Here is a 9,672-nt window from a genome sequence, read left to right on the forward strand (position 1 = left end):
TGGACGCGTTCTCCGGTTACAATCAAATCATGATGAATCCCGAAGACCGCGACAAGACAGCATTCATTACCGACCGAGGGACCTATTGCTACAAAGTGATGCCTTTCGGTTTTAAGAACACCGGCGCCACGTATCAGCGGCTCGTCAATCGGATGTTTGCCGAGCAACTCGGAAAACCATGGAGGTGTATATCGACGATATGTTGGTAAAATCTCTTGACGAACGCGACCACGTAGTCCACCTAGAGGAATGCTTTGAGAGATTGAACCAGGCGGGAAGCGGGAAGTCCAAAGGCTGACCGGACGAGTCGCGGCCTTAAACCGATTCATCTCGCTCTCCAAGGATAAGTGTCTCCAATTCTACGAAACCTTGAAGGGGAACAAAAAGTTCGAGTGGTCAGAAGATTGTGAGAAAGCTTTCCAACAGCTGAAGCAGTATCTGGCCACCCCTCCTATCCTCGCAAAACCCGTAGTCGGAGAGCCCTTGTTCCTCTACATCGCAGTATCCGCATCAGCAGTCAGTGGCGTCCTGATTCAAGAAGAATTCGGAGAACAGAAACCGGTCTTCTACATTAGTAAAACATTACTAGATGCCGAAACTCGGTATCCGCTAATGGAAAAATTGGCACTCGCTGTCATAACTTCGGCGAGAAAACTTAGACCGTATTTCCAATCTCATACCATCGTGGTACTTACCACTTTTCCGTTACGGACGATTCTACACAGTCCAAGCCAGTCTGGTAGACTCGCGAAGTGGGCGATTGAACTAAGCGAGTACGATATCGAATATCGTCCAAAAACCTGCACGAAATCGCAGGTACTCGCGGACTTCTTGGTAGAATTACCCGCGACGGACTTAACTAGCGAGGATCCTGGTTCAACATGGGATCTCCATGTCGATGGATCCTCGTCCAAGCAAGGATCCGGAATCGGGGTCCGACTCACTTCGCCGACAGGAGAAATCCTCGAGCAATCGTTCCGCTTGGATTTTCATGCATCAAACAACGAAGCAGAATATGAGGCGCTAATTGCGGGCCTACGACTGGCCCATGGGCTGAAGATTCGAAATATTCATGCTTACTGCAACTCTCAGTTAGTCGCAAACCAATTCAGCGGAGAATACGAAGAAGGGATGAAAGGATGAATGCATATTTGAAGGTCGTCCATGACTTGGCCCACGACTTTCAGCAATTTGCGCTAACCAGGATTCCCCGCTCAGAAAACGTCCAAGCTGACGCTTTAGCCGCTCTCGCCTCAAGCTCGGATCCAGGGCTTAAAAGAATAATTCCCGTCGAATTCATAGAGCATCCGAGCATCGGACTGCCGGTAATCGCCAACCTGATCAGAACACAGATCGAAGGCACGGAAGAAAACAAAGACCAACCGGAAGACGACGCAGACCAAACAGACTATGGCTGCGACACTCCCTGGCTAGAACCTATCAGAACCTACATCGTAGATGGTACCCTACCCGCGGAGAAATGGGCAGCCCGGAAAATAAAAATTCAGGCAGCGCGATACGTAACCGTGGAAGGCAAATCTACAAATGGCGATTCTCCGGACCTCTCATGACTTGCGCGGAAGGAGAAAAGGCGAGAAAAATCATGGAAGAGGTTCATTCCGGATCGTGCGGAAACCACTCCGGCGGAAGGTCTCTCGCAACAAAAATAAAACGCCACGGATTCTACTGGCCAACTATGGTAAAGGATTGCGAGAAGTTCGCTCGGAAATGCGAGAAGTGTCAGCGGCACGCTTCGACAATTCATCAGCCCGCCGAAATCCTCTCTTCTATCTCATCTCCGTACCCTTTCATGCGGTGGTCAATGGACATCGTCGGACCACTACACAAATCGAAACAAAAACGTTTCCTGCTGGTCCTCACAGATTTCTTTTCGAAATGGGTGGAAGCAGAATCCTACGCAAGTATCAAAGACGTGCAAGTCGAGAACTTGGTCTGGAAAAACATCATAACCAGACACGGTGTCCCATACGAAATCATAACGAACAACGGGTCTCAATTTATTTCCACACGATTCGAGGCATTCTGCAAAAAATGGAAAATACAACTTAACAAGTCTACTCCCAGATACCCGCAGTGCAACAGACAGGCTGAAACCATAAACAAAACCGTCCTAGACGGATTGAAAAAACGCTTGGAAGCCAAAAAGGGACGATGGGCAGAAGAACTCGAAGGGGTCATTTGGTCTCATCGAACCACTCCAAGACGAGCAACGGGGGAAACTCCGTTCGCTCTCGTTTACGGAGCAGAATGCATGATTCCGGCGGAGGTAGAATTTCCCGGCGTACGGGGGAGATTTCTTCCCGAACGGGAAGACCTGAACAATGCCATGCTGCTGGATAATCTTGACCTCATCAACGAGCGTCGCGACCAAGCCCTCATCCGGATTCAAAATTATTAGCAGGCCGCCGCAAAATACTACAACGCGAACGTACGTCATCGAAGATTCAAAGAGGGTGATCTGGTCTTGCGAAAAGTCTTCCAAAACACTGCCAAACGAAACGCAGGAAACTGGGGGCAAACTGGGAAGGACCATACAAAATCATAAAAGTCGTCCGACCAGGTTCGTATCAAATCGCAAACATGCAAGACGTAAAAATCCCGAGAACTTATAATGCGATGCATCTCAAGAAATACTACCACTAGAACGTAAACGTGGACAACAGAACTACGAGATGGCTTGATCCTCGAAAGAGGTACGTAGGCAACTCGCCAACCGGTGGGTTCAGCTATCCCCCCAATTTAAAGGGGGGAGTGGGGTGCGTATACTCGCACGCTCCCACAATTTTCGAAAAAAAAAACTGAACTTTCGAAAACTTTCCACAATCAATTCGCCTAACGGCCTTAACAATGAATCATGTATCCACCAAACAAACCATAAAACTATCGCCCAGAAACATTCCGCGATTTCTAAAAGCCCATAGTCCTTTATGGCATAAGAAAAACAAACTTCAAAGCACTGCGAGACGTCGCTTCGTGCCCGAACATCCGTTTTTCGATTAAAACCTTCATACGCCTTCTAAACGGCATCATAGCGTTGTTGCTGATCACAACAAACGAACTCTAACATCCTAAACAGACAAGCCACCTAAGGGTAGGCTCTTTTACATCCGACAAGGATCCCATAGCGCGCTATACAAAAAATCCAAATTTGGTTCAGCACTTCGTAAAGGAAGTAGCTCGATTCGTGCCCATACAAATCATATAAGCCGATACCACTTCGCGGATTTTAAAACGGTACGAATCAGGTTAAAATCACAAACAGGCAAAACGAAGTCGATTTGTCATCGCACAGCCTCAGTCTGAGAGTAAACCTAGGTCTTGCCCTAAACCCAGCCTTGCTGGTATCTTAAACATCTCATAGGCAAAGCGTCAACGACGCGAGATCCCAAAACTTGTCTCTTCACTCAAGTCTATACGTTTCCACGAATTTTCGCGTAAATCGTAAACCGCAGGAAAATCTCGCTTTGTACAAACTACGGATACGGTGATCGTCAGGGAGGCAGGAATGAGACGACAACTCACACCCTGCCCCTCTAACTTCGACAAACAGAAGTTCTAAACGCAAAATATTTTATAAACGCATACCGCGAGTTCAATACAACGCCCTAAAAAGGGCAGGGATTCAAAGCCACCAACGGCCAGTCCCGAAATCATACATAATGGCCAACCAACGGCCGAAATACAATCAAAATAAAAATCCCCTCAGGGATTGATCAACCTAGGCGTCCTCCGGAACACCGCCTTCATTCTCCGACTCACCCGAAGCAGGAACAGCCTCGCCATCGCCCTCGCCGACCTCCTCACCGCCCTTGTCCGCAATGATTCCAGCATCCTGGACCTCTGGAATTTCCGAACTCGGGACCAGGGTACCCGAGGATGACGGGCCGGCAAGCTCCGTCGCAGTGCAAGCTCCCATCTCCTCGAAGCGCTGAATCCGCCTCTTAAGACGTCGAACTTCCGAGGACTTGCTCTTCTTCTCCTCCTTCGCCTTGAGCAGCGAGCTCACAGTCTTTCCCAGATCACGCTCGAGATCGCTGATCCTAGCTTCGAGCGTCGACGTCTGGGCAGCATGAGTGCTCTCAATCGATTGAAGCACAGCCTCGGTGCGCTTCAAAGTTTCCCGCGACGAATCCAGCTCCTTGGACAAACGTGTGACCTCCAGTCCGCAATCGCCAAGCATCCCGTCGATCAACGATACAAACTGATCACACGAGAGAATTTGAGAATCAAGGAGTCAACAAAAGAAAGGGGGTTTCACAAAATACCTTGGAGCGATGTTGCGATAGTTTCGCCAAAACCTCGCCTTCCTCACTCTTATTACACCTTTTCCTCTTCGCTGATCCGGCAACCCTGGCTCTTGAACGTCCCTTCGATGGTGGAACAGCGTTGGAGACGGGAAGTCCCAAGACGATCTCCCTCTTCTTTTCTGGAGGAGGAGGCATGACTTCCACCGCATCCTCCAAAACCACTATCGGCGCGAAAGGGGAGCCCTCAGGGCAAGCCTGGACATCGGGTGCTTGCTCCGGAACGACAATTTCTCCAGCAGGCAAAGGGACATCGGATCCAGAGGCTGGAATTGTAGAGATCGGGACTGGAGTAACGTCGGGTCCAAGAGCCAGAACCGCGGGATCCGGAGTTAAAGCGACATAGGATCCGAGAGTTGGAGCCACAGAAGTCGGAACGGAAGTAGCAATAGGACCTGCCACGCTAGACTCCATCTCAGCACGGCGTCGCTCCATCTTGTCCTGAAAAGAACTGAACCCCTCGATGAATGTCTGCGTAAGGGCAGGAGCATCCTGCGCCGGCGAGGCTTGGTTAGTTTCACTCATTTCGACATCGGAATCTTTCTTTTCATTTAGAGAGAAAGCCATATTTTCTGAAATTTGAGAAGAGGAGAGTGAGTGAAAATGAGAGGGGAATGGGGTGCTACTTATAAGAAATTAAAGGTGGTAGAGTTTTTCGGAATAAATATTCCTAGCCGAAAATTTCGATTTTCAAATCTTCCGCACACAAAATCGCTCCCGCATCTTGCATGCTGGGGGGCTAACTGTTGGGGTCAAAAACGGTTATCTCGAAATCAACGGCTAAGTCTATTTGTCATACGAAAAACCCTCCGAAAAAGAAACACGAACACCCGTAAACCGAAGGAACCGAGCAGCCGACCCCGGCCTTGGCCGTAGCCGACGGCGGCTAGCGCCCGTGCTGGCCGTAGCCGCTGGCGGCTAGCGCCCGTGCTTGCCGTGGCCGCCGGCGGCTAGCGCCCGTGCTGGCCGTGGCCGCCGGGCGGCTAGCCCCGTGCTGGCCGTAGCCGCCGGCGGCTAGCGCTCGTGCTGGCCGTGGCCGCCAGGCGGCTAGCCCCGTTCTGGCTCGGGTCTTCGGACAACAATCTCCGGTACACAAGTCCCAGGCCCCGGCCGTCAGAAGTCTGTACTTCGAGTCTTTCCCAAGTCCTCGCAGGACGAATCATTGAGATTCTGCGTACGAAACTCCGGTTCTTACTCCAAACTAAGACCGTCGGAAACACTTCAGAAACTCGTAAGATATCAACGGGAAGGAAGATCTTAAATTCTTCGTACGAAACAGCGATGGTTATCTTAAGACACCACTCATCTCAACTCTACGAACGAATGAAGAACTTCCGAAGAAATCTTAGAAAACAACGGAAGTCCTAGAGACGGCCCGAAAGGGACCAAACGTGATCGGACAGTCCGTTTACAATTATCTGAGATAGATACGACGATTTACGTTTATCTTTACGTAACAAGATAAATGCTAAATTTCGGAAGGATAAATGTCAAGTTTCCCAAAGATAAATGTCAAGTTTCCCGATAAACATGGAGGCCGACGAAAATGGAAAAAAGCCCGCCTTGCGGCCCAGAAGGAGAATAGACCGTCATAAGAAGGAGTATATAAAGGAGCTTTGGGAGAGGAAGAAAAGAAAAAAGAGAGGAGGAAGAGAGAGAGAGCAAATCCGAAACCTAGGGACTTAGAGAATTCCTGCTAGCTTAGGACTTAGGAGTTTAGACTAGCGGAGCAAGACTTAGAACGTTTTGTCTCCTGTATTTCCGTCGTTTTCCGCTTCAGCGTTTCTCTACTTCCCTTTTTCGGAAGAATATTGTATTCAACTTATCATCTATTTAATAAAACGCCTTAGTGCAATTTTTCTGCTACGTTGCTTTATTCTATCAATTTCGTTTGGTTGTCGCAGAGAATCCGAGCCTTCAGGGAAAACTAGGTTTACTTAGTTTTCCTTCGATTTATTTAACTAAAATCGACAGTGCGAATTTCGGTTCCCACAAATCCCTAGCTGCGGTGAGGTGTAATTTTGGTGACTAATCTTAATTATAAACTTTCTCGTTTCCGTGGGATTGATCCGAAGGAGTTTTGAGTAGTTTTTCGAAAGTAAGATTAGTAGAGAAAAGTCGAGAGTCCGCAACGAGCGAAATCTTAGGTGTCAGGAAACGTCTTAGCAGTGAGGGATATGATCTCTCGTTTTTTGCTTTGTTTAGTCTTCGTTAACCGTTTTAAGTTTCGAGTGATTTTATAGAAATCACTCCTTTTCGAAACTGGTTGAGAAGGATGGCGAGCTGGTCGGGACAGAGTCGAGACAAACCACATTCACAACGGGAGTTGCTCGGAAGAGTTGTTAGGAAGAAGTACGGTAATGGTATCGGTCTTCCGAATGAATCTCAATTCCTCGTATAGTTAAGATGATTGGTGTTTTAGAGTAATCGTAATCGTTTTATACGATGAATTGCAATCCATTTGTTAGCCGGACCTTCCGAGTTTTTCCATAACTTTCCTGATCGTTCTGATCAAAGGTTTTTAGATTCACGATTTTAAGAATTTGCACTACGTGGCTTCGAGCGAGGATGGAAAGTACGTTATTGGACTAGTGTCGGGATGGTTTCACGAGGAATCGGCCGCACTCGTTGATCGACCCGCAGCCCGGCGCCCAGGACCGTGACATCGGTCTGGCTGCCCGGTGTCAGCGAGTGACAGCAAGCTGAGACGAGTCCCACTTGTTTTCGTCGTAAAATCTCAACGGAAACTCCGATTGAGACGAATCGAACGGCGTTTCGAAGAGGAATCAAAGGAGAACACAAAGGAAGACTTTTGAGGCTTGACAGGTCGCTAGAGCGAGTGAGGATGTGTCTCGGTCGCTATAACGAGTGGAAGGGAGCCAAGACGAGTCCAACTTGTTTTCGTCGTAAAATCTCAACGGAAACTCCAATTGAGACGAAACGAACGGCGTTTCGAAGAGGAATCAAAGGAGAACACAAAGGAAGACTTCTTTGAGGCCTTACAGGTCGCTATAGCGAGTGAGGATGTGTCTCGGTCGCTATAGCGAGTGGAAGGGCGTTTCGAAGAGGATTCAAAGTAGAACGCAGAGGAGAAATCCTCTTGGGTCTGGGTCGCTATAGCGACCAAGCTTGGCTCGCTATAGCGACCGAGCTTAGCGACCGAGCTTGGCTCGTTGCACGGTAGCTATAGCGACCAACCTTGGTTCGATGCTCGGTCGCTATAGCGACCGAGCTTGTCTTGGTGTTCGGTCGCTATAGCGATCGAGCTTGTCTTTGAGTTTAACTTTCTGCGAGTAACCTAGGATTTTTCCGCAGTTATTGGGGGAGCGAGTTTTACTTTTCCGAAACTTTTTCGGAGAAATCATCTTGGTCGAACCCTTATGCGCTGAGATTTCTCCAACTCGGTAATAAGAAGAATTTCACGGGGTTAGAAATTTTTTTATCGTTGCCCTTTGTGTTTAGAGGTAAAAATCACGAGCTCGATTTTGTTCTTTTCCTGTGACGAAAGGTTACGACTAAATTTTAATTTTTGTTGAATACTACGGCGTTTGCGTAAGCGTTGGCCGTAGGGGCAGTCAGTGCTGCGAGTTTGTCTTTTATATTTGCGTACGTCTTTCTGATCAAGCGTTTTGTGGCTATGAGTAATAATAATCCGTGACCCCCTCCTTTTAGCGCCAAACTGTGGGAACCGAAATTTTCACCGTCAATATTTCGTATATTTTAGGAAAGTAGGAAAACCCTAGTTTCCCAGAGGTCTCGGATTTCTGAGAAACCACACGTCAAGCAATCAGAACACGACAATAACGGAAAAATAAAATAAAAATCGTAAAAAAGAGCAAGAAGGATTTTATTCCGATTCTGCGTATGAGCTTGACAACAACAAGGCAACGTGCTTCGGCTACGAGAGCTGTCGGCGAGATCCTAGTTCTAATACCCGAAGGTGGCTAAACCTAATTGAGTCGCAGCTCGAAAAAGAAAAACGGAAAGTTGCCTAAATTGCTCTAAGTGCTAAGTTGCTCTGGAAAAGTGATGTCTATATGCCTCTCGCCTTGAACTCCTTATATACTCCCTCCAAGGTCGGTTTACGCTTCCCCCTTTTGCCCTTAAGCCGTCATAGTCGAAAAATGGGAATATTCCATTTTTCCGATTTTCATGATTATCTGCGGAAAGTTTCCATTTTTCCGCGGAAACTGATGCTTATCCTCCAAGCATAAACCGTCATAAAGTTTATGTGTTTTTAAGAAATCGTAAGTGGGCCTCGAATCAAGTTTAGGACCCCTTTGGGCCGTATTTTTGATTGGAGACATTTTTACGATTTCTCTGATAAGGTTAAGTTTCCGCGGTTTTATCGTAAACCAAATGGACGATTCCATTTGATCGAGAGATCAAGAAACGGATAATCGTGAGTTGCGGAGAACGGCTATACGGATAGTAGAGAATGCATAGCTTTACGTCGTATCGTCGTTTCGGAAGACTTCGGACGTTTCGGAGAATGATCGATGTACAAACGGTCGATTGCTATAGCGACCAAACTTTGTCCGCAGCTCGGTCGCTATAGCGACTGAGATCAATCCGCAGCTCGGTCGCTATGGCGACCGAGCGTGGTTTCGTGATCCGTTCGCTATAGCAACCGAGCTCTCGTTCGTGACCCGATTGCCATCGCGATCGGGTTTATGCCGTGGTCTGAGGTCCGTTATCCAAGTGTTTCAACCTATCGCAAAGCTACGATTCTCTTAGGATGCTTGTTTGCGGAGGTTTGGTCCTTTGATAACAAAGTTCCGTTTGACTTTAAGAAATCGTTATTTTCTTAAATCGTTGATTTCTCAAGTCGTTGATTAAGAAATCGATTATTTCTTAAGTCGTTGATTAAGAAATCGTTGATTTCTTAAGTCGTTGATTAAGAAATCTTCGTTTTTTAAGAAATCGTCATTTTTTAAGAAATCGTTGATTTTTTAAACCGTTGATTAGCAAATCGTCGTTTTAAAGAATCGTTGTGCTAAAACAAGATTTTAAGGAATCTGCCTTAGAACTTCAAATAGCCCGTTCTCTCAAACCGTGAGGACCCAGAAAACGATCAAGATATCAAATCGAAGCCCTCGCCGAGACGGGTCTGGTGAGCTCGGTCGCTATAGCGACGGAGCTTGTTCTCTAGCGACCGAGCTTGTTCTCTAGCTCGGTCGCTATAGCGACCGAGCTTGTTCTCTAGCTCGGTCGCTATAGCGACCGAGCTTCGTATGGAGCTTAGAGACCGAGCTTGTTCTCTAGCTCAGTCGCTATAGCGACCGAGCTTGTTTCCGAGCTCGGTCACTATAGCGACCGAGCTTCGTATGACCCCTTGGTTGTTCCG

The sequence above is a fragment of the Raphanus sativus genome, chromosome 1, assembly GCF_000801105.2.
Source record: "Raphanus sativus cultivar WK10039 chromosome 1, ASM80110v3, whole genome shotgun sequence".
Classification (NCBI taxonomy): domain Eukaryota; kingdom Viridiplantae; phylum Streptophyta; class Magnoliopsida; order Brassicales; family Brassicaceae; genus Raphanus; species Raphanus sativus.